This window comes from Bombus pascuorum, chromosome 1, assembly GCF_905332965.1.
Source record: "Bombus pascuorum chromosome 1, iyBomPasc1.1, whole genome shotgun sequence".
NCBI lineage: Eukaryota > Metazoa > Arthropoda > Insecta > Hymenoptera > Apidae > Bombus > Bombus pascuorum.
The window spans coordinates 11,861,827-11,889,389 of record NC_083488.1 but is presented as its reverse complement, the minus strand read 5'-3'; the positions used below and the strand labels follow the sequence as shown (position 1 = coordinate 11,889,389).

The following is a 27,563-nucleotide window of genomic DNA, read 5'->3' as shown; positions in this document are numbered from 1 at the left end:
TAATCAAACAATTATAATATTATTACGAACTTGGCGGTCGAATATTAAAATCAAACGAATTCGTGCACACGCTTCAATTCTTGAATTCGGCAACTTATTTTATCACTTTACTAATTCTGCATAGTTCATAATTGAGTTTTTTTGTTAATTTCTAATAACTTATAATTAACTTTTCAAGATTACAGATATTTATGTAAAGTCATAATTTTTCAAACTAAAGAAATGAAAACTACGCAGAAATTTGTTTCGTTACTAAATACTCTACTTTATTTTTGCATGTTATATTCTATACAGTTTTGAATTTCTAAAATACGCTAAAAAATCCTCAGTTATAATACATAGCAAGCGAAACTAATTTCTATTTAGAATTCACTTCCTTAGTTACACACCTAATAATGTAAATTTGCATAAACATGCACGATCTAGTAATTACGTAAGAAATCAGTTTGATCGATCTAACTGCGCGCCAAATCATTGGCTTGAATTTGACGCGCGATTTTAATCGGATCATGACTTCGGGGAATTTTAGCGGTGTGACGGGCCACGAAGAAGGTGACGTAAAGAAGCAAACGTTCGCTGCCGCGTACGGAACCGTGAAATAACGGTACAGGGTCCGTGTAACCCTGCGTGGAGAAAAGAATGAAAAAAGGAGAAAAATAAAAAAGATAACAAGTCCAGTCGACCATCCGTGATCTTAAGAAACGTTCCGTTTATTTCGATGTTCCATGAATTCGGTCCCATTCACGTTCTGTTTATCCTCGGTTGGTCGATGGTGTGCAATTTGAATGGAATGTGTTGTAAATCGACCGATTGATAATTATTAGCCTCTGAACAGACGATCTAAATGCTCGATAAACATGTTGAACCTACTTTTGGTGGTATATCATGACAAGAAACGATTACAAGCGAGTTGAACGAACGATGGAAACGATAGACTCGTTTGTTAATGTCGCGAATGGAAACGATTAAATAACTAATTAGTCGTACAATATTTAATTTTCCAAGATCGCTGTTTGTTAAATAATGTCTGGTTAGTCTCAGACTTGTATCGTAACGCCATTAACTACGAGACATTGGAAAGATACTTTTGCATTGATCTATCGATTTCGTGAATTCTTTTAGCGTGTATTACGTGTATCAAAAACGGAAGAAAAGAAGGAAAGGAATTCGTAGCCGTGAGTACGAGCTCGTGTAACAACTGTATGTTTTACTATTTCTTGACGTATTGTTACGGATCCGTTTACATTAACCGGACTTTCTCTCTACGAATAGAGCCGGAACGAGAAGGAATTGCATGTCGTCGTGATTATGTAGCACCGCCTTATTCTCGCCAATTATTCATATCGAGATCACTGAACACCGTAGACGCTTCGTTCATTGCTCTATAACTGTATGGAAACGCGAAATCGATCGATTCTGATTGTAATCTTTTATAGATGAACGTAAGATTTAAGTAACAAGATCAAAGAAAAAGGCAGTGCTAATGTATTGACTGAAATTAATTATATTGTACACTCAATCATGTTTGATTCTCAAACCGTCTGAAAACGTGTTGTAATCGTTTCATTGCGACTGATTTATTTAAAGGATGTTATCTTAGATGTGAAGAGCAATTTTTCTTGTAGAAAGAACGTGAGTAGTGGAATAAGATCGGTAGCCTGTGAGAAAAGAATTTGGTCGATCAAGTACCAAGGCCTCAGGTCGAGTTACCTCGTGCATGTAGACAAGAGGAAGACTTTCATCGTGATCGTGGATACATCGGCAGGAGAAGGAGAAAGGATCTGATAGTACCGTTAGTAGCATTGAAGTATACTACTCGTTTATCGTTCTTGAACTTCCGAGCAGATATTAAGGAAGACTGTCAGGAGAAAGTTAGAACGTTTACAATTATTTAAGACATATTAACGTATGTTTCTTCTGATAACATATAACAGTTACATTAATTTCAAGTATACGTTAATAATGACGAAGGAAACGATTCGTATAAAAATCATAAAATGTAACAACAGATAGCCTAAATTTAAAACCAACATTCTTTATCTCATTTATATATAAATTTAAACCTATTTGTACAATGCTTAACTGCCAACATCTAATTTTGAGACACTAATACTCATACGGAGTTTACTAGATTCTGATGAAAATTTAGTGCTGCTACATATTTATAAAATTAATGTAACACTAACTTTAAATTTTAATATAGTACAAATTGCTGTTAGAAAATATTTTATATGTTGATAAACAGAATTTTAAAAGCTACCAAGGAGCGCAAAGAAAAGTATCGCCTAGAACACAATCAGATTGCTTGTCAGTAGTTAAGGAATCAATAAAATTTGGAACATTGCTCTAAAAATTGTCATTACTTGTGTATTTCGTATATTATATTTCTGTGACACGCTTTGCATCCAATGAAAGGAAAGTGGTGTCACCCTCTGTAGAGTCCACGAAGCTAACGGTGTCCCTCAATGAAGAAAGGATGCGGTTGAAGTCAAGTGTCAAGGTCTCGGGTCAAACCACTTTATAAGTACGGACGAGAGGAGATCTCTATCTCGACTCACGATACGACAAACAGAAAAGAGGAAAGGGTGTGATAACACCGTAGCGGTATCTCAAGGTAATTACATGGTACCAGTTTCCTTATAAGCAAACACAAATAAAAGATATGGAAGAAGCGACCTGCCACGCGGACGACCAATCCCACAGACTCGTGTCCATTTTTTCCATCACATTCTCTGCTAATCTAAGCTATTTCATCGTTCATATTATTTTTAGTATTATCAGTAATTCTACGCAGAAGAAATTATACCTGCACTAACTTATCGCCATATTTATTTGAAAAAAAGACGTTTGTGTATACATAACTTGTTGGCTAAAAGAGGATATCTTAATATGATTCGCAATTAGTTTAAAAAAATGGCTTATCACGTTTCGCCTTTGTAATCCTTATTTACGATATGTTTCAAGACAAATGAAATACAGTTAATCCTTGGTTCGTTCTATCGTTAATATCTCGGAGAATAATCAAAAAGTAAATAGTTCATATTTTGTATGATCCAAAGCAATCTATCATTTTTACTTTAAATATCGATATTCTAAGCAAACATTGAAGTTTCCAACCATCCTTTTTATCAGTGTTCAATTTTACACACGACAGATAGAATTATTATCGAATTCATTTCTTACAACGCCGATATCTATCTCTTAACAATTACATAAATAATAAATATGAAAATTTACAAACAAAGAGAAGTTCCCGCAGCGAAATAATTGACGGCGTGTAGTCGTGTCTGGGGAATATTCAACGTGAAATTTATTCGTATGATGTTACAAATCAGTAACGCGTTCGTAATTAAAGGCGGTCGGTAAATCAGCAAATCCGCTAGTTCTTCCGGCAACATTCCACAGGTTTCGCGATAATTTACACTTTTTCTTGACGCCTATACTCTAGGTGCGGATGGACAAAATTTTATCCGTAGGCCGCGACGATGTTACACGGCGCGAGAATGACCGCATCAGGCACTTACGTCTCCATATGCACGCGCATAACTTACAAGTCTACGACACGTGGAAAGCAGTTTTAAGCGCGCGAGAACCGCTTCCGTGGTAAATCATCAGTGACGGGAAAAGGGATGCCTCCGTACACGGCTAACACAGTTGTCTTACTGTTTCCACGTGAAGCGTAAACTATTCATTAATTTTCTCCGTTTTTCCATCCAATACACTTTGTCTTCTTTCCTGTTAAATTAATTGTTCCTTATGTGTTTTAGAAATTCATTTAATTTCTGTAATAAAGAAATTTCTGTAATATTCGAATTGTAAGATGCAGATAATATTAGCCAGTGTTTTACGAATATAACTGAAGAAAATAAATCAAAATAGAAGGTTTCGCTTTATCAACGATAAGAACATGGATGATGTCTGAAAGCTCTACAAAGCCTACTGTGGCACTTTTCACATCGTAACTTATCAAAATTCGACAAAAAATTCCGAAAAGAAGTTTTATCGAGGTCAAGTATAATTGACGACCCATCAACTTCCGACAGCTCATATGTATTCTTGCACGGAAAGAGTGTCATAAACTTCACCGCAGGACACCGTATTTCACGAAACAAATTACAAACCAAGAAAGAACAATTAATTTAATGACTTCATCAATATATCCATGATAAATCCAGTCTACCATGCGTACATTTTTATCAAAAAATTGCTATGTATAAATATTGCTTTGTCACATTGGAATACAGAATTTTTATATGAAAATAAAAGATTAATATTAATCTGGTTAGAATATCATTATCACAATGAACTATATCGAAAGTGCAGAAGGTATATTAAAATTGATTCAAAATTAGTGTGATCTAAGGGATCGTTTCTCTGGTGGTTGATAAGAAAACTAACGAGATACGCTATATTTACGTTACACACAGACAAGGAACGCCTGGGGGATCTTCGTTCGTGGCTTTCGCACACGCGATGGTACATCGACATCTTCCACCCTATCGTGCGGTTAATGGGCAATTCTCGTTTTGTTTCACCACGAAAAATGACCCCTTCTCCAACTTCAGTCTGATGAATGGGTGTGCGAATCGAAGGAATTGACTGCCACGCAATTCCGTCATTTTTGTTCCCAGTATTCGATGTCGTTTAAATAAAACTTGACAGAAGGTCGTAAAACATATCCAACTTCTTTTCTTCGGTGCTTAAATACGATTTACTTATTTTTGGATTTTAAGCTTTCACGGTGAACAGATGATGTCTATTTATGAATCTTCGAGTTCCAGTCGTATTATAAGTATGTTAGTATGATATCAGTATGTTGATTTTATTTACGTTCAACTATAGACTTGGTATTACGTTGATTTTTACGAGCACGTCTTAGGATCTTGATTAATGTTGTTTTCGAACGATTCAGTACTTTGATTATTGATGTGATCAAACCAAACAACAAAGTCGAGATACGCATAACCAGCGTTCATGACAAAAACGTGAGTACCAGATCTCGTTCACTCGGAAAGACCAGATATGATTGCTATGAGAACATGCACTTTGTTGCGTGGAACCGTGCAAACCGGTCGTAATTTTCAGAACCGGATGACCTGGAAAAAATTTTAAGGGCGTTGCAATTGCAGCTTAATCGACATTTTATTTACTTGTTTTCCAGTGAAATAGTTTACTCGCGTATTGCGCTACGTGATTTTGAAATTATTCACAAATTATACAGAGTAGAATTCCATAGAAATTAGACCCCAAGTACTGAATCATCAAGTGGTAATCTACAAGATTGCATCACAAATTGCAATATAATTTTGAGAATAAAATATTAAACTTTTTTTTACTCGTTATCTTCTTCCTCTAAATAAACGTACCCATCTTTCAGAATCCAAAAAGTCTGTTTAATCTGTAACTGGTATAGCGTTCAGAAAACATAGCGACTAATGAAATATCACCAAATATCTCTCATCTCTTCAAAAACCAAACACTGAAGAATATGAGCCCAATGTATCCCAGAGAACTCACAAGTACAAAATCACTGATCGTCGAAACGTTTCAAGCGATTCACCAAATTATCAGGGATTGGTGGATAGGAAGATCGGGGCAGAAACGAGCCCGTACACCGTTGTTATTCAATTCGAAGCATCGAATCGCTTCCACATCGACGAGCGGGCATTTTTGTCCGGCGCAATCGTAGCGGTTAAACGTGAGGTCCGACACCGAGCAATGGTCTTGGTCCTGCATCCTGAGGTCCTGAATAATGCAGACCACCTATTATCCCTTCCGGAATCGCGAGTCATCATCTGACCTTCTGCACTGGCGCGCAAGAATCCGACGTTGCACGGAATTCTAGAGGGGTCCATGGGTGTCCTCCTTGTCCCGTCGGTGAAACCGGAGGAACCGACTGGCACAGGCGAAAAAAAGAATTGGCGGATAATAATAATGGCGGAGGAAGAAGAAAGGGGAGGACTCGGTGGCGAAGCTGGCGTCGCAACAGAAGAAGGCACGAGAAGTCGTGGGTTATCGCCGCGAACGTGACCGCATAAAAGATCGTAATGTTTTATGTGAACACGTGTATAAGGAAGGTCAGTGCTGTTCTTTCTGTCCTTGTTTCCTTGATTCCACCACGGCTCTCTCCGCTAGAACAGCCATTGTTCCGCACGGAAAACAGCCATGTCGCCGAACGATGTAGCGATTACTGTTTCTTCATCGATCACGACGGTCCTCGAGTCTCTTGTCCTTTCATGGGATCGTATCTCGCGTCTCGTGCGGAATTATATACATATTTACGAATTTTAAACATCAAGTGGATGGTAGAATCTGGTGACAGGATTTTGCAAAAATTGGAACGAAAGTTGTTAGTATTTGACGTGACATAAGATGATGATAGATTGGAATAAATTACAAACAGGTGTTTGAATAAATTATAATTCGATGTGGAGATATCGAATAAATGAATACTTTGTGGTATGTCGAAATGTGTATTTATGAAAATGTACTGTTACTAGAGGAAGCATTTGCATACTATTATATTTATTACAGCATTTATACTAGCATTATATTTAGTTAAATCGAAATATATCGAATTTCGTATTACTCTATAGTACATTCATATGACTAAATAATAAAATATTTATATAATATGTATAAATATTAAAAATGAAATATGCCTGATAAAAAATGCTTTATTAAAACATAATGATATCTACAGCGTAGTATGTAGAACAAACTACAGTATAGTTTATATAGCTATTGCATACAATACCTGATTGAGTTCTAGTTAAACTGTGGTTATGCTTTGTACGATTAATAAATTGTTCTAAACAATGGATTTTTGATTCCTGTCTGACTCTCAGTGTGAACGATATTTTACCAATACTTGTACGCTGTTATCCGTATTTTCGTGAAAGTGATGTCATATCTGAACAATTACAATATTTTTATTGTTAAAATGAAACATTCATTAAAGTCATTAAATTATCCAAACGCTTAACAAAGTTAATTCTACGTAAATTTTGGTCGAAGGAAGGTATCCAGGGTATTCCAAAATTTAAGAAAATCTCTTCAAAGATCTAACTTTGGAATGTTTGTCGCGTGGAATTTCGGGTGGAATAGCGGATGGTACGCTTTTACGAGCGAGCAACTCGGACTGTGCACGCGCCACAAAAGAAGGAGCGCAAGAAGTGCGCGAGATTCGCGCCAGATAGAAGTCGGTCTTGTCGCGCCGTTCCGACTGACGTACAAATTGCCGGACGGCTACTTTAAAACGAACAAGTGTTCATTACTCGTAGCGCGATAACTTTGCTCGCGTCTGCGGCTCTCCGTCGTAAATTCAAAGGCCGAAACGGACCGTGCTCGGCGACTAAATGCTTGGAAACGTTCTTCTATCCCCAACTCGTCTCTTGTTTTAATCCAGCCACTTCGTCACCTCGTGGCCTTCAATGTCCTCGAGACTCGCGGGTAGCGCGCCGATTACTATAAGTTACTGTAATTGTTCAAGTGTGTTCGCTGATTGCGCGGACTTTCGATGCACGTGCTGTATAGTATCATATTTTTCGTCCTTATTCGGATGTACATGCGCGGTACAGCGATTCTAGAGAATTATTGCGATGGTTCCAATGCGTTCACCTCCCCTAGCGTCGTTTAACTTAATTTAGCCGGTTAATAAAGTTTCGAGCCACTTACGCGCAAATGTGATTATCGTAATGCGTGTGGTTTGATGTTCCAGCAACGTAATTGCCGCGTAATTTCGTTCGAATGCTTTTTCTGAGTAAAAGTGAATTGTCCGCTTGAAGGGTAGTATTAAATTTTGCATTTAGGTTCGTTTGAGAACAATTAACTTAATTCGCGTTACGTGATGTAAAGTTAGTGGTCGGTTGTTGAATTCAATTTTTGTATGCATGCACGAGACAGAGGTAGCATCTTGGAAATTTGCTAGGCTTTGTCTTAAACTGGCCAGGATCGTAATCACGCTTCAATGTTGTCCAAGGCATCGTGCATAAGATAACTCGTAGGATTGCTCCGTATCTATGAGTACTATCTCGGTATTTATGCCGAAGCCGTGACCCTGTCACAACGTGGAAGCCACGAATGGCTCCTTCTCAGAGCAGCCAACGGGAAAATTAGTAATCCGTGTAAACGAATTATTCCGCGTATATGTCCTTCATAAAGAGCTGAAAATTTTGCACATTTTTTGTCGAAAATTTTATTACAGTATTATTAAAATTTTATTAATCTAATTATGAGAAAAATCTTTTTAATCAAATTTGATAAAAAAAACTCAATATCTATAATAGTTGTATTAAGATTTTAGAAAATCTTAATGGAAACTTAAAAATTGTTTCATCATAACTTAATAAATGATTTCCATCAAATACGCTTAGTCATCGCGTAATTATCCGTGGAAACCTCATTTTACAGACTTGACGTAATCAAGGTCTCGCCTAATGGTTTTATGTAATACTCCTGAAAGATGTAGATTAACGACCCAGGAGACTGGTTCTTCAAACGTTCCTTTTCCTTACAACGCTCGTGAAACTCGTTAGAAAATATTCGTCAATACTTCCGACTCCATTTGCTTCAATACATTTACCTCTGTTGCTCCAATAAATTCTCTTTTGTCTTCTGGCATCCGAGAACTCTATTCTATTTTTTGCGATACCAATTACCTGAACAGATCAATTAATGAACAGATAATTCATTTAACACAAACACTAATTGAGTAGAGAAAAAGTTTGCGGAAGTTATTCGTATACAATCACATTACACATCTCGAAGAGTATTCATTAAATTTATAATAGATGTGGTAATAACCATAGCGCGTATTCGCATTAAAATCTGCTGGATCAGTCTCGAATATTTATAGAACCAGATGTTCGTGTTAGCCTCGGGGCGATCGGGCCCTATCACAAACAAAATCGATAATATCGAGATCATTGACCCTTCCGTTTTTTTTCATTATTACGACTCGATTATCGGCATCGATAATAATTACCTAATGATATTCCGAATTTATTTCTTTCTTATTCGTATCGTGTTCGAACCAAGTTACAAATCATCTATAGTACCATGTTACGACCAAACGATTATACCAATCGTGGACTTTAAGGACTATGAATGATTTATACTTATTGTTATGGACGCTTAGGAATTTTTGCAGAGAAGTTGCCACCGATCGAAAAGAAGTAGAATGAACTCGGTTCCTGTCGACTACCAATATTCATCTAATTAAGCAATAAATCGTCTGCAAACAGAATTACGTATAGCAAATAGTTACAAAATCTATAAAAATTGTACAGACTATGAACATTTGAGTCGACTATATTCTTTAAAAGAATTAATCATTAAAATGATTTCTAGAATTTTGATCCATCACTTACTCCTAAGATAAATGAAAACATTTCTCACGATGCAGTATTGTTTCCAACTCTTAAATAATTTATAAAGTCAGGCATAAAAAATTCACGCGAGAATAAAATTGATCGTTATGCATTGAATGGAAAATTATACATGTATAGAGTGGGCATAAAAAGTCATAAAATAGTTGCACTTAATGAACGCTACCGAAGAAGCAAGTGAGAATTTCAATTGGAAGCTGGCTGTTTTAAAGAAGCGAACGATCGCATGTTCCTCAAGTGACGCACGAATGCATTCAACGCACATATGATGCGCACATGTTGAACAGGTCTAACCACCTGTTGGACACACTCCCTTTGTTGCACGCCATTTTTCGGGACAATACTCGAGGAATGGCAACGCAACAGGTTACACGCTCTTCGAACACGTTCAACTGTACCCGAATGTTTATTACCGTGTTCTGCAACCTGCGTCCGTATCTGCTACGCCAGAGAAACGCGTTCAACTATGATGAAAACACATTAACCTACCGGTGAAGCACGATTTATACGAATCGAATAGAATTGATGGAAAGGATCGCGAGTTCAATACGATTTAATGTTTTGAAATAACATGGCACATGAAAGTATCCGAACACTTGAAGAAACCTTTCATAAATATCTTATAAGTGTTATATTATACATTCTTAAAATTCATTATTCAGTATTGGTAAAATTTAGAAGGGATTTGAAAATGTATATAAATGTCACAAGATATTTATTTCAAACATATTCACAAAAATTATCAAACTACTTGAGTAGCCAATTATTTATTACATTATCAAGTCACGATATTTATTAATTGCAAGATAATTTTCTAAGTGTATGTTTGCAATAAGTTTCATATAAATTCTACGTACCATCTTTTTGGATTGGTTTGTATCTGGTCGGTGCTAATGAAGTCCGAATACTTTCTTGAGTTAATATATCTTCGATATAATATAAATAACAAATTTTATTCAGTAAAATAGTTTAATTTTTGTTAAATTGCTTTCTGTTGGATAAGTTCACAAAAGTTGACACTTTTGTTCTGTTTTTTTGGCTGGAGGATCGTATTCTATTCTGAATGGAACTGGCAAATCGTTGAATGCCGTTCGACAATTGGTACAAACTGAATCGCCGTGAAAGAGCTAATTGCTAGTCATTGAATTCCAAAATAATGGGCATTCGTCGATCATCACGAAACGGCGAATTCATTACATAATTATCAATGAGTTATTTGTGTTCAGTGACCGGAGTGTCCTCTGCGACTCGTCCCGCCGGAAGCGGATACACGCTTCACGTAAGACAACCACAAATGGAACGAGCCATGCATGTACAGACGCAGTGGCAGTAGGTGCGCCCGTGTATGTCAGACGGAGAACGCTTTTTTGCCGTGTAGAAGTGGACGATGGCTGTGCTCTGTTTTTTTTTCTTTCTCTTCTTCTTTTAATAGCTCTTTGTTGGAAATTATAAATTATTCTTTACGCATTTTCACTAAAAACAACGCAAAAAATGTATTTCGCTTTAATATTTAATGTTCTCTTTCTTTGTTTTGTAATACTCTTCTAGTGAAAATTATAAATTATTCTTAAGGTATTTTTGCTAGAAATAATAGAAAAAGTTAATTTTAGTCTTAAAATTGACGTTTAATTTTTAGTCATTTTTGAGTCAGAAAAGTCGAAGTTATTGACCAGTGAAGATTTCACGGTAGATCCATCAATGAAAACTTTCACGAACGAAATCGAATCGACAGCGATCAGCGAGCTTAATGACCCTTTTATAAAACGTTTTATAGCAACCGTCTATCGAAAGTTTCCACGTTCTGCAATCTGAAAATGCGCTCATGGTTTCTCTTCGAGACTTGTGTATGATTTAATGGAAGATCCCAAGAGCTATTATGCAACGAGGAGTCGGACCGATGCAATCTTCAGTATGTAATCATAGTTCGAACGATTCGCGAGCTACCGCCGCAGGACTGATCACATGTGTGCGTCTTTATTGCTGGTAAGTCACTTTGGAAACGTGGGAGTGACCGTGACACTTCGTAAAAAGTTGAAAAATTTCTGGTTTACGTATTCAAATTTAAATGCAAATAGTCGTATCTTTTCAAATATGATATAACAATAATGCTTATTATTCTACATATTTCGGACCTTTTTACATCTTTTTTGCAATATCATAAAATAAAGATACGATAAAATAAAGCAAAACTGGGTTAAAATTACAATACGTAATATACAGGTATAAGTCAATTAATTTTGTTTAGAATTTGATGTTAACCACAGAACTCGTGTCACGCTTATCGATGTTGATAAGCCTGTTTCACGAGGAACTAACATTGCATCGAATGTCCGTTTCAGGACCTTTCGGTAGCATCGATAAAGTTACGCATGCGATTACGTGTCGAAGATGTTATCACCTAGAGCGTCGTTACATAAGATTTCCAGGGACGCACAATAGGGCCCCGATGTTCCATTAAACCGTATGCAAATATCGGGAGAACAATGGAACGCGGACGGTCAGATCGACGTTCGCGAAAAGTCAGTGGTCGGCTGCCGGAACGCTTCCTGGATGTGGCAAGCGATCCACAGGATCCATAGAAGAAGATCCTAAAAATTCGAGATCGTACCCAACCCACCTTGCACCTACTCGAATCTCAAACAAATATTTTAATTCTTTCATATTAAAATTCCAACATATCAATATTTTTATGTTACAGTACTACTATCGACTACATTCTTTTGAAAGTATAGAATTATACATATATGTAGTATTTAATTATTATTCCAAGCTACTTTTAAATATTTTGATAGAACAGAACATTTTTCTATTTTCCTTTTCTTCGAGTGTTTTCATTTAAATTTAATAGCAAGGAAGGTGATAATCACCAACTTTTTACTGTGAAATATTTGTTAGACGTTTATTATGATTGTGTATGAAAAATGAATCCCGTTAGACACGCTAACCCGCAGGCGTCATTGATTTGATATAAATTATAATAAATTGTACGACAGTGGGGTATTAATTTACGGGCCGATGATTTAAGATATTGCGTACCGTGCGTAATTGACGCCTCGTTTCCGTATCCAGCCTCCTTGACAGCTATAGAAATTCATCTTCTTCCTAGAAACCATCGGGTCTCGTTGTTTCCTGGTAACGGAATTCGAATCGTTTCTCGGTGATCACGTGATCGATCATGCGTGCCCGACACGTTCGTTATCTCCGACGACGTTCGTGGGTCGAAGATCATCCGGATTCTACGAATCATTCCTCTGCTTCTATTCAAAATTTAACCTCGAAGAATTCATAAAAAATTGTAGAATACTCTTTAAAGCTTCATCAACCGCTCGAAGCATCTTCAAGCAGGTTCTTGCGATATTTATGTCAAGTCACGAGGAAAAAATATGGAGTTTCTCTGAGGAGCTGAAATATTCATAAACTACGTTACTTAAGTATCGAACGTTTTCCAATGATTTCCTCTAAGGTATTCGTGGTATTTTACAATCAGCAACAGACGATAGAAATACCAATGAACGCGGTTTTGCAGCGGAATCCTTCTTCCTCCAGAAGGTAAGCGGGCGTACCAACGATCACGATCAAGATCATTGACTTCTCACGAATGTAAAGCGATCCCTTGAAAGCCTCCGTTCTGCCGGTGCGATCTTTCGCCCGGATATCACGTGGACACGGAGAAAGGAAGGAATTATCAAAGTCGTGCATCGCCACCACGTCACGAACTGGCTCACACAGAATTCTTTCTATCGCCACGATGCTCTGCATGCCCTTCCCTCTTTCTCATTCTTTCTTTATATTTTGGACGGCACAGTTAAGCCTTATTTATACCTTCTTTTATATTCTGGATCTCAGAAGATATGTTCGTAATTTGTCCGTGACACAAGATGTTTTCTTGATCTCTTTCTGTTACCTTTATGCTTGCGGCAGAAGAAAATGTGATTCTTTCTCTATGTTTCGAATGAGAATTTTGAAATACAAGATCGCTTTGTATCTCGTATTTCTAGTATAATACGTTCATCGTTCAAACCTTTAGCGTAGTTTCTATTCAGAAAAGAATAAAACGTCCAGTTTAAATATCGTTTAGATATATGTTCTTTTTCTAAATATATTTTATCAGATTCGTTACTTTTAGAAGGACCGTTAAAAACTATTCGAAATAAGCACGTACAACGAGAATAGCGAATCATCCAGCTGAATTAATCCAAACTTCATACAGGGGACTGAAAAACATTCTTTAAATTTAGTCACACACTAGACGAACATTAATTTTGATCCAATAACAAAATTATCATTAGATTAAGTACAGTTACGACATAAAAAGTGATTTCAAACTTTTATCCGTAGCTGAAAAAAATCCTAAAGAAAATATTCTTCATAAGAGGGGAATATCCATTTACGAGATAATACGATTCGAAGAAAAGGAAAATCTTTGTGAAATAATATATCCTTTTATTAAATTACCTTCCTAACCTTCTCGGAAGCTAATACGGAAGCAAATGAATAATCATTATATTTATGATCGCGAAGCATCAAGTTGACAGATTTTCTCTGGATGAAATGTAAAAGAATCTTTCGAGATTCCACGAGTTTTTCTCCAATGAAAATGTAAATGAGCGAGGTGATGTATGTACAGGTAATCACGACACGATATTACTGTTCGTTTTCCGTTTATTTTATTTTGCGCTCGTTGGACATCGTATAAGAGAAACGGTCGATGACAGATGGCAATTGTCCAACACTAACGATGTGACCGTGATCTTGAGAGTGTGGCCTTGAATGAGCGTTTCAGCATCGAGGAAAGATGGAAAGTCATACTTGCTTTCGGTTGATCGCCGCTACTACACTATCCAGGCGTTCCATTCAATTTATTCCCTTTATCAGTTCGTAAGTTTCCCGGCAATACCAGTGGCGTGATAAAGTCGAGCCTGGGGAGCTGTTTAGATCTCTCGATACTCGTCGCGCGTGCACATGCTGCTCCTTCCAAGGTTCTTACAATAGGATATTGCTGAATCAACGGAGTTTCAGAGGATCGATTCGGGTTATGAAGATATTTCAGAATTTAAAGTAAATCTATAATACTAATACGTTCAACGTCTTGTAATCATATATGATGTATAGTCTATTTTTTAATATACATAATGTACCAACCGCTAATATTAAAACACCTACTTGTCATTTGTTTATTTATTGGATATACAGATATTAATAATAATAGTCTTGGATATATTTTCAATTAAATTTTTAGGTAGCAGAATCATAAACTGGCATATTTTTAAATTTGTGAATTCGATGCAGCAGATATTGATTTTTTTTTGTTGATGGAACCTTATATAGCCTTCATTTGGTTACCAAAACTCTATAGATATAAGAAAGATGTAAAATATAAGGTATATATAAGATATTATTTAGCGAGTTCTCGCGATATTTGACATCCAACCAATGGAAAATAAATCAAAAGTTGCATACAACTTACCGAAGCCACATTTGGAATTACCGTCATCGCAAGTAATATCTATTTTTGCATCGAGGCAGACAAACATATTTGCGAAACGAAGGCCAACGAAGGAGAGTACAGAACTAAAAGCGCGTATCTTAAGTGGCACTCTTAATACATCGGAGGTTCTTAATGCTGCAATTTCATTTTTATTTTCCTCTCGGGAGAGCATTTAATCCGATGCTTTAAAGAGAACAAACAAAACACGGGACCTTTTACCTTTTCGATGATAACGAAAACGTATGTACTCTCGAGCCACCGTGGAAAACATTAATTACCGAAACAATTAAAAAAATTACAATCTCATCAATTCACGTCGAGAGAATTTAAACATCACTCTTGTAGCCAAACAAATTAACCTTCCACTAACATTTTGTCGGAAGAGGTCTATACATATGTATCATCAAGAGTGCTTCCCGTCTTGCAGTATGTTGCATGTTCACTCATAGAGGTGAACGTAATCTCTGCTGCAGGGTGTTACTCGTACCAAGGTCCCTTGATGTACGATTCACCGTGATCATCAGCTGAGCTCGTCTATCTTCGACCATTCCGTCGCCACATTTTGCACGAACATTGAACCTTGATTACGGGTTGGAAAGGTGGATGTCGCGCTACCATGTTACATACTAACGAACCTGCTCGTATTTCGGTATTTGGCTTGTCGTTATTAGAAAGACGAAGATGCAACGATCATGTCCCGTGAATCAGATTTTTCTCTCTTGCGATTCGAGTCACACGAGCCAGCCGTTGTAGCGTAATTAGTCACATTGGTGGTAGTTTTAATTAGCGAATTGACAATTAGCCGTTGGTGTAAAGGAATTTAAAAATGAAATGTACAACCTTCTTCGAGATTCTAAACGTTCCCAAAGATAACATGGGAACAACGTGATACGGTATGGTTTGTTGATTTTCTAAATTTAATGGGTCTAATTATAAATTTTAAGCTTCGCTTTAAAAAGAGGAACTTGAGATAAAGTTAGTTGGAGCTGTTGGAGCTGAAGTAAGAGAAGAGATATGATTATAAAAGTTTAAATAACTGAGATCTTGTATGTACAGCATGTATGATCGGAATAGATAGTACAGAATATTTACTCGATGATCGAGCGGATCGTAGACTGTACACACGCCGATCATTTACACGCGATCTTCTTCCGGCACGTAATACCGTGGCTAATGAGCCTACGTATCTTGAGTACAAGTTACATAAACATGTGGATGCATCGCGAGAAAGACGGAATAATTTAAACAAGAAAGACCAATACGATGGTTTACCTGCGAGAACGGTGTTGTAAAACTTAAACGAATAGCAATCTTGGCAAGCATTACATACAGTAACGTTTTGCTAGATGTGACTATATAAATTAAGATTTATTATTATTATCTTAACTATAGTTAAATATCTTAACTATTAGTTAGGAGTTTGAATCACTTTTCCAACTGAATCAAAGTTGTAATTTTATTATTAATTTTAAATTGATACTACTTTGAATCATTTTTAACGAGAGAAGTTTTCAGAAATAGCAGAATTCTAAACGAATTTTTGTTTAATTCTTGTATTCTATGAAACACGTTGTGATCCCAAAGTCTTAGGGGAACAATGCAGATAACAATCAAATTAAAAAGCATTATTTTATTGTATTGTTGAAACTATAGGCTACAAATATATATATGATAAGAATATATATTCAAGGAAATAGGAAACAGACTTTGGGTGAAGTTAATAGAGATTAATTTTTGCAGAATGTGCAGCCTACGATCGCGTCCTCCCACCAATGTGAGACAAAGCCTGTAAGGATACAGGGATAAGTATCGTTACATGTGCCAAGCCACAGGGATAGTCATAATGTAAGCATTGAACCGGCGACGGTGCCTGAACTGTCCATTGTATTCCGTAGCCGGAGTCGCAGGTTCGGCTAGCCTTGAAGCAGTGAACCTCCCAGCGCGACAAGATGATGCATTGTTACAATGCGCGGGCCTATAGTTGCCCTTTAGGGTCACGCAGAAAATCGCAAAGGTTAAGAGGTATCAACGTCGGTGCATCTATGTATGTACACCCCAAGATGTATAAAACAGCCAACATTTGGATTTCGATGACATCAAACAATTCCATTTATTCACATTACACGCACAAATAAAATCAAATAATCGTGTCATAAGAAAATTGGTCGTATGTACGACAAATATAACAAATAAATATGCGACAACATATATTATGTAAATACTTTATACAAAACACATAAATAATATATAAATGTGAAACCTCGAAGATTTTGAATGTGGAGTCACAGGATGCAATTTGGGTCACACTGAAGTCACGGAACTTGACCTCCATGTTCTCAGAACAGTGCAAGTCGAAGCTAACTACCCTGAGATTGTAGGATCTAAGTCGAACCATTATTGTGGGACCTCTATAACCTCGAGGTAGCAGAATCCGAATCCGATCACTTCGTGGTCGTGTGACTCAAATCGAAGTTAGCAGGCATAGGCTACCATAATATTATATGTACAAAGATCAACAGATCTAAGTTTGACTAGTTTAGTATAAACGATACGATTCTGAAATGTTCTCGTGATTTCGAAGGTGTTGAAGTTAAATCCTATAGTCCTGAAATGTTCCCCATTGTGTCCTACGACAACAAGATCCCAAATAAATCTCGCGTCATCAAGGTCATCGGGATCATGATTCTGCGACCTCGTTCTAATTTATCACAAATACCATGACTTAGAATGGCCTGCGATGACCCAGGGGCTTGTATTTAAACCCCTATTGTATTCTATGTTGTATGATCTAGGGGCTGGCCAACGTGAATTCCATGACTATGTGGTCATAGATAAATATTCATAGGCTGATCTGATACCATTCCATTACTACAGTAATTAATTACATTATTTCTTATTTATTTAATAACAAAATGTTAATTTAACGACAAATTTCTTTGAAATATTGCTACGTTAAAAGTACAAACTAATAATGCATTTGTTTTTAGACATTTCAGATATTTATTATATCATATATTTTTAAAATATATCATTCTACATGCATAGTATCTAAATTCCTCAAATATAAAGGGAACTATTTCGGTTTCAAGCATCGCTCAATATACCGAACTAAACATTCAAAAAGGTTAAGATAAGGCAACTAAAACATATTCTTCCTGATATAATCAAACCATTACTCAAACCATCTCTCAAACGTACGTATCTCTTTTCAGATTATCAGTCAACAATTGCGAAAAACGATAAACGCAGAAGGTGGTAACACGAACGCGGTTCGTCTGTTTGGCACGAAGTTCGTGGTGATTTTAGTGGTCCGTAGGTGAAAGAAAAAGCTCAATAATGGATATCGATGATGTTGGAAGAGACATTGGCACGTCCGCACGCATTCCGGCAGCCAGTTATAAATCACTGATTCGTATCTCGGTAAGGCCCCCTTAACCAAATGGATGCTACTGTCGATTTGAATTACTGCCCTTACCCAGCGAGAGCCATTGCCACAGCCGACATCGACGAACAAACGGTTCAAAGTTCTATGTAAACTACCGCCCACGTTTACATTCTCCTGGGCCACGAGTGGTCCGCTGTTGGCTCTTCTCGTGTGTGAGAAGGTTCTATGTCCTCTGCTCTTCTTCAAGAGTGATCTAAGGAAACGTCTACAGGGCTGGAGCCGGGCGCTGTCGCACATGACTGCCGGCGATTTAGAATCGGGGGTGATAGCGACTGAATAAAAGATGAAGGAACAACCGCGCGGATCGTATCTCACGGAATAAGGATTTCGTAAAAGTTTGCGTCCGGTCGAGACGCGCGAATCCCCACGTTCGCGATCCGTCTTCCTTTTACTTCCACTGAGGAATCTCATGGAACGACGTTGATAAATTGAGATTCTGATGTAGCTTTTTGGAGCGTCTTACTTTCTTCGAATCAGAATTGATCTTTAACCCCACGGCTATCGTCGATTGCGCGAATTCATTAGGGAAATACGATGATTTTGATACAGTTTACCTCTTTTATTTTTTATCGCGTCATTGCTTTGTTGTCTATAATCACATCGGATAAATATCGACCACTTTTCTCAATACTCTCTATAGTAATCGGGAATCTACATTGTAATTCTTGCGTAATGGTAGCGATTTTTTCCCAGGATTATTCCCGAGTTCATTCTACAAGAAAAAAGAATAGCTCTACAATAGATTCGGTAGAAATGGTAAGTCATTGTGATTTTCGATGAAATAATTTTATTAGAATGCAAACAAACATTGCTATATTTCTAATTTTTATCAATGAACTTTAAACACTCATTCAAACATTAGAATCCTCCTCAAAACTTTTGATTCCTAAAGTTCTTCTATAATTCAATATCAATGAAACCTCACGTCGATTTCCAGGAAATAGAATAGAACTGTTGGTAATTGGATTTTCAGAGAACCTAGCTGACTTATAGCGTCACCTGCTAAAGAATGTGATCTCACAAACAACAGAATCTATTCGTTTCTGCTAGACCCTTGTCAGGTCTCACAGGTCTGACCTGTAAATTGGATCGTCAATGACGAAACATACAACGAATCATCTCGGTTTTGGCACACTTTTTATGACTGGACTGGAAACGTTTCAAAGTGTTAGATGTCTGTGTGCATAGAAGACAGTATGAGTAGAGTGTGAGACTGCGTAGGCTGCGGAAGATGCGTCTTGGAAATGATTGTCTCCGGTGTCTGGAGACTACCTTCGAACGAACGTTAGCCTGTCTCGTGGAGAACAATTGTCTATTGTGCTTTTTTAAGAAATTGGATTCGTTTAATGAACCCTGACGAACAACTCTGTCTAACAATTATACTTGAAAACAAATTTGATTTTAAACGGAACATTTATTATTAGACTGCGGTTGGTGCGTTTATATTGAAGTTTAAAGATGAAAAAATGTGCGAAATTTTCTTACGATGACGAACAACGTTTATAAAGTTACATTACATGTTTAGTCTCAAAATAAAATTAGAAAGCAATTTTGATAACGTGAGAATTTTAATCTCGCTCGTAAAAAGATGGAAAATATGACTTATCCCGTGTATTTTTCATATAAAATATCCGAAATATAATACTTACTATAATATTTATGTCAAACAAATTTCTACGCAAATTCTATTTCATTTATAAAAATATAAATTTGTATAAATATTCACTATGTATTTATGATTTGTTCGAAAGCTGTACACTTTCAGTATTTGCAACTCTATAACTTTGTAACGGACCTTATCTAACTTTTGATCAAAATTGCCAACAAATGTTCAGCAGTATAGAATGTAGACCCCTGTTAGATTATCTACAGCTGACTTATTGCGTTGTATACAATGTTTGTTATCACTTCGAAACGGTTCGCTATATGCTATCTCGTCACGAATTGTCGGTCACGAGGAATCCCAAAAATAAGGAGCTCGAGGTCGACAACCAGTCTGTCGTTTGACTCGAGGCAACAAGTGTGCTTTCAGGGTGACTGGTTACACAACCAGCGATACATTAAATCGATTGACGCGTATCGATAGAATTGTGTGAACTCGCGAGCAGCGTAGTTAGTATGCAGAGGTGCAGAGTGTCTGCAGCTACAGTGCCTAGGAATTCCGCTTGAGAAGGGTAATTTTAGCTTCTCCTTGTTCCCCGACCTTGCCAACTTTGTGAAACTCGCGCGTTTCCAAGCGCGAGCATCGGCTGAAACGAGAGACGAAGGGTGCTTCTGAAGGACAAAAGTTCGTGGAAACTGAGGAGAATACTTGAAGTAATAAAAATAAGAAGAAGCTCTCGCGCGGAAATTTACTCTTCTCAAGAGTGAAAGATTTAAGAATTGAATTGTTTGAGAATGAAATAAACTTGGTTCATAAGCAACACCTGGTCAATTGCCGACCTTCGACATGGCGAAATTAATTGCTAAAATGCCAATGGAAGTAAGAAAAGGCATCGCGTATCGAATTCGCGACCTATCACGCGTGTTGAACTTTTCACTTTCCGCAGATACGTGCATATACGCAATACCTGCATATGAATATTTATGAACTTTAGGAAACCACGCCTAGTAAAAAAAAAGTTTTCTTCAAAGTTCTCTCTTTACAAGCGTTGCTCGTTTGCCATACAGATAAGAAAATAATCCTCTTCCTGTGAAATTCTCAGAAGTGAAACCAACAAAAATTCGCAAAACCGTATAGAAACCATATAAAAACATAAGAAACAAGACGTCCAATAATTTAATCCATTAAAAACCATGCAACAGTTTGTAATAATGTTATAAATACTCCAATTTCTGTAAACTTCGTAAAATTGTAGAATCTAGGTGAAAGAGATAGCGACAAAAAAGATATCGATCGAGTTCATGAAATTTCCTTTCATAGTTGAAATATTTAAAAAGAAGGAATAAAATAATGTAAATGAATTGAAAAAGATTGCAAATAAAACGTTTCGTTAACGCAGCATTGTCTCGTAACGAGTTAATATTTTCATCTAACCAATGAAATATCAGTCAGACTGCCACTTTGCAGAATGTCTATCGGTCGATTCTCGTTTCTCTGACAATAAGTACATTTTTCATTCGAGAAGTCTCGAACCCTCCGTAGGCTTGTCCGCCTTCACGACGAAAAGTGAGTCTCAGAATTCAAATCGGAACGTAGGCACACGTGCGTAGAGAGCTGTACCATTATTCCAAGCAATATACACGAGAACCACGAGCATGAGCGCGCGCGCGCACAAGCGTTTCTGCATTAGCTGGTGGCAGCAGGGACATCGTGACAGCCACGGCTCTGAATCATTCATTCGTCCCGTGGCGTTGCAGCGCCCGTTGCACTTTCGTGGTCCTTTTTGTCGTCCTACCATATCGCGGTTAATATTGTACGTACACAATGCAACATCGTCTCGAGGCGTAGGCAGCCCGCAAAAGGGAGAGGCACCATTCCCCCCAAGGGTTTTCTACCTTCCTTCCGTTCACGTTTTATTCCCATCGGTCTCTTTCACTTGTTCCAACCGTGACGAATTTTGTTGCGCTAACATTCTGCACGCTTCGTAGTTTCCATTTGATGCGAGACTGCGTGGAAAACATTTCTGCTTTTTATCAAGATCTTTGAAGAGAGAATTGGTATATGGAAATGTTAATTCTCTCCGTTTGTCGTGTTTAAATGTCTTCCTCTAAGGTGTTTCTAATTGGAATACGCTATTATGATTAGATTGCAGATGGTTATGCATTGATACGAAAGGTGCAAAAATGTATAGAGCACATGTAACAAAAGTGTGAATTTAGAAACTGTTACCCTATAACAAAATGGAAAACATCATGACTTATTATATTTTCCCCCCATAGTATATATGTACAAGCTATCCAAAGTAAAATACTCCTTATAATACATAGAAGATTCATCGCTTCAATTACGTTCATGTAAATATGAATTTACATAACATCCAAGTTTAATCACATCCTATTACCATATTATATCAAACAAGTTAATCTTAGTAACTTTGATATGTATAAAATCAAGGATACCCATAAGATATTCCAATAGCACTGAACCTTCTAAAAAAAGATCCGAACCAAATCAGCAATTCCAATAAATTCCAACAAACATTAGTAAACCGTATCGAATGAAACATCGCACGCGAAACCCAGCTCTTTTAAAGTCTACAAGCCCGTAACACAGTTCTCGAGGAACCATCAACCATCCAAGAGGCAATATTCCCGAGGCACGTTGAGAGCTTTATCGAAAAAGCTGGGAAGCAAAAGCACGGCAGTAGGCGCGCGCCCCGCTATATATAGGAAAACGTCGAGGCGGTTGATATACCGGCAGTTCCGCCTGGTGGAATCACATAGGACGATACAAACTGGAAAGAGGGGAAAAACGACGGGAAGAAGAAGGACTTGGCCGGGACTAGGAAGGGGAACGGACGAAGAAATACTGGAGCCGTGAGCTTCGTACCGGCCGTCTTCGTTCCACTTCACGAGAATGGACGGTCGGTTGGTCGTGCGCTCAACTTGTGTACCGTCTTAAGGCTGCCGCGGCCCTTGCTCGCTACGGTTATAACGCTGCCGAGCAGCTCGAAGAATGTTGCTGAGGAATCATAGACGGACGTGCTGCGAGTGACTGCCACGCAAAAGGACATTAGAGAACTAGGCTCGAACCCAACGCCGCCGCCACGTACCTACAACGCCGCCACTCGTTCCCGTGACTCTTAGAATTTCCTCCAGCCGTGTACACATCCTTTAGCCCTCCTCCCCAGGCTCGTCTTTCTTCACGTTCGACGGGAAAATTGAAATGCGCACGGCCACCTCGCGGAAGGAGATTTTTTTATATACCTTGGAAGGGAGCCAGCGGTTTGTGTACCTCGGCCAGCACGACTTTGCTCGCAGTTCAGTAATTTCTTTGGTCAGACGTTTTACGTTCTTTAAGACTGCTCCGTGTAATCGTGTAAGTTCACCGTGCTCCGTGTATTTGAGGTTCTCGTCGAGCTAACTTCGTTTCTTGCTTTTTGGGGAATTTTCATTGAAATTGGAATATTCTTTCGGCAAATGTTTAATTCATTTTATATGTTAGGTCGTAGAAGTAGGGCGTAGAATTAATACATTATCTTCGGCTATGTATTTAGCGAAGTAGAGAAAATAGAATTATTTCTAAAGCAACGGTATTTGATAAGATAAATTGCCTCCGATTTTTTCGAATAATCCACTACTTTAAAATGGTAATTATGAGTAATTAATAATGAATACTTGCTCGATTTACTTTCTATTTATTCTGGGCATTTCCAGACAACAACAGAAATGCAAAATTCTGTGTTGGAATTAGTAACGAACCTTCTCTCGACTTATTCTGGAAATTGTAAAACATTAAAAGAAATAAAAAGTTATATAGAATGTAAGTGATATATGAATGAGTTCTGTAATGAAATAAATTCTTGCACATTTATCATTATTATTTACGATTTCTGCAACAACAGCTTAAAGTTCAGAGATACACCGAAGACAAGCGTATTCTAGAAAGATTGACAACAATCGTAAATGAAATTTTGCAACGATTACACTCTCATTACACCCGGTGAACCATTATACGCATTGAACGTTTCTCTAATCTTTGCGCGAGGTCTCGCACGTACGTTACGTCGGATAATTCATGCGAAGTTCTCAGGGCTATGGCAAATGCTACTTGCGCTCGAGATCGATTGAGAAACGCCGCGAAATTAGACACATCTTAGATACGTGTTGAAATTATCTTTCCGTGAAGGGGGCCAGTATCGCCGCACTCTCACGGTTGCACATTGTTCCAAGAGCGATTTATGCGCGCGCTGATTGAATTATGTAATTACAGCGTGGCGCGGCTTTAAGCGGATTACAAAGTCGATTATGACGGCGGAACGAGTTGCTTGGCCGTGGCCGACGATCGTTCGTCTTCGTTTCAAGAACGATAGCTCGAATTCGAGGAGCTGTTCCAAATAAGAAACCTGAGTTATTCGAATAATCGCAGTCGAATGAAAGATATAATATACGGATTTTATTGCTGGTAAATGGATTTTAAATCGACGACCGATGATAATTCGATTACGCGATCATTTCTTGCGACGTAATTTCTTTCCAATCCTTTTTTTTTTTTTTTGTTCGAGTAATTTGAGTAATTTTATATTTGTAATACAGCTATCTAGAAATTTTCATCCCTAAATAATTTGGATAATACGGAGAAATAATATTTAATTCTACCGTATTCTTGAAGCGAAATATTCTCCTCGACTAGCAACTTGGCGATATGGTGTATTTTATTCAAGAAACGCATTGAAACCAGACACTGTTCACCCCTCTCCGCCACTAGACAGTCAGACTCACCGCTGCCAGCAAATGGAGAGATAAAACTCGCGACTATACGCGTTCCCATCGCAAACGCTAAATCACCTATTGTTCGGGTAAAAGAAAAATCGAATTCGTCGCTTCTTTTCAAATATTTCTCCCTGCTATCGGATCACTGGCTCACTGGAAATCTACCTGTAACCAGTAAACCTTTCCATTCATGCTTTTGAGAGGGAAATTGAATTTGCACCTTGCTAAACCAAACAAACGTTGCCTAAGAAGTCTAATTCACAGTTACTCTATCTGAATCACCAAGAGGTTATTAACGATGCGCTTTTCGTTAAAAAAACATTTAAACAATTTATTGTTTAATTATATCTATTAAATCAACGAAGATATCGATATGCAAATTTAAGAATGTATTAAAGAAGCCTTGATTGTTATCTCTACAGTATTTATTTAAATTACTCAATTTACGTATTATTTGAAACACTTATGTATCTAATATTTATACATTGCAATATGGTTATTTTATATAAGGTACTAATTAGAAATCGTCAATAAGTCCCTACGATTCATTTTAAATTCATGATTTCTCGTTTGCTATTCTTCAGCGTGGAAGATCGAAAGAGTGATTCGCGTGTTCGAGGAACAGCCGAAAGGAGACGATGCGAAACGAGAAATCTTTTCGTCGACACGCCTAGCTGCGGCCTTGCACGGGGCATTGCGTGGTCCTTTCGATAGCCGTGATTATTCTCGCGGGAATAATCGATCCTATCGTTTCATCAGGGTCGCATTGTGGCTCTGTTGGATGAAACGAATTCCAGCCGTTTCACGTTCCCCGTAAGCGAAATGCGTCGCGTTCGATCGCCTAGGCGTCTCTCTTTGAGAACGAGCCGATGGGAAAGAAAACGAAACGACCGCGAGGCGAACGTTTCGCCTGCAGAGAAAAGAAATAGCGTGCACTGGACATGGGATGGAATCGATCGTCGCTAGAATGTGCGTTTTAAAGATCGAAAGATTGAGTCCGCTATACAGTTCAACGATTGTACCGATTATGATCGAGGTTCGGTCGAATGATCTATTACATTCGTCAAGTAGAATGACGTGTTATTTTATTGATCGAATTAAATAAGTCAATTTGTTTATAAAAAACCGAAGAAATATAAAACACGTGAACAATTTAATCGACAATTTATTACAATATCGAAGCAAAATGTACAAGAAAAAATTAAAAAATATGAGTTCAAAGATATGTGAAAACGATGTAAATTTCAAAATTAACTCTGCTATACTATATCTGTACATAATCTTATGCTATACTGAAAAAACGTATAATCTGTAGATAAATAAAAGTAGAATTTAATAGGAAATATAATTTTATTGACATAGTATCCATTTCAAACAAGTCCAAACCTACTTGTATTAGTCATGTTCTTATTGGAAAATTATCAAACAAATATAAATAAGAAAAACCTTCTAAAAATAGTAAGAATGAAAGTAAATGGAGAAAATAAGGTTAAAATCGCGTTATTACAATCGTGTTATTAGAAAAAATTTAGTAAAATGTAAAATCATGTTACAAACATTCTTACGACTAAACGTCAAGCATCGTCAACCGTGTACCAGAGATCGATGCACGAGCGAAGAACAGACGGCTATGCATAAAAGTCCACCGATCCAGAACGGAAGGATCTACGGTAACGCGAGAGCGAACTCATTCATTCGTTTCGTCCCGATCGTACGGGCGAGATGATAACTCGACTGTACGCTTCGCTGGCATTCCCTCGCCTCGGTTAAAGACCTAACCGAGCCTTACTTAACCTAGCCTAACGCACAATCCCATAGAACCCTTCCTTCCTTCCTTACGTGCCGACGCGCACACAGGGACTATCACCGACAGCTACGCTGGAAGAGAGTGCAGCCATTTTGTTATATAACTCGCACGCGAGCATCCTCCTCCTGGGTTCGCTAGAAAAACGCTTAGACAATGCTGCCTCGCGGCTTCCATCCTATAAGGACCGTCTAAGATGCAACGACCCTACCGGGACGCTTTGTTCTTCCATCACCCTCGAATAATTACGGGAACCTTGAACAAGCTTGTTGCTTTGACGAGCTCAGAGTCACTGATTAGAATTTCCTAATTTAAATTTCGTGACATAGTTGGAATTTTTGAATTACAATGGAAGTTGTGGAGAGACTCTATAATTTTTTGAAATTTTTACTAGGATTAAGACTGGATCACATAAATAAGATTGTAAACTTAGTATCGTGGAGTAAGATTTGCAACACCCTTGAATTTCTTCATTATAAATTTCTACTTTACTCTCGAACAGTACGGGAACATTGGGACAGTCTTACTGTGATGAATTTAGAGCCACTGATTAGAATTTCCTAGTTTAAGTTTCATAATACAGTTAGAATCTTTGTATCGAAATAAAAAGCGAGATACGAAGTTGTACAAGTTGCTGAGAGACTTTATAAGGGGGATAATTTCTCTAAAGTTTTACTGCAATTATGATTCAGTCGTATAAATGAGATTGTAAACTTAGCATAGTGGAGCAAGATTCACCACAGCCTTGACTTTCTTTAATAAGAATTACCATTTCAGCCTTGAATGACTACACAAATCTTGAAACAAACTTCTTACTTTCACAAACTTAGGGCCATTGACTAGAATTTTTCAGTTGAAATTCCATGATATGGTTAGAACCTTTCAATTGGTATGACAGCTGAGCCCAACGAAGTTTATAAATTTGCAGTAAGAATTCCCCTTGCAAAAAACTTTAAGGAATCCTCAAAATAAACAACGAGGGTCCAGAGTAAGAAGACAATGGTTCCAAGCTACTAGAACAAAGAAAACTTTAGGTATGGGCGTTATGGTAGCTGGGCCAGG

The 27,563-nt window shown here is 37.6% G+C and overlaps 1 protein-coding gene across 1 annotated transcript in view; it reads right to left on the bottom strand.

The window, feature by feature from the left end:
- LOC132904632 (serine-rich adhesin for platelets-like) overlaps nt 1–27,563 on the bottom strand; it is a 215,175-nt gene that overhangs the window by 24,695 nt on the left and 162,917 nt on the right. The window lies entirely within an intron of this gene.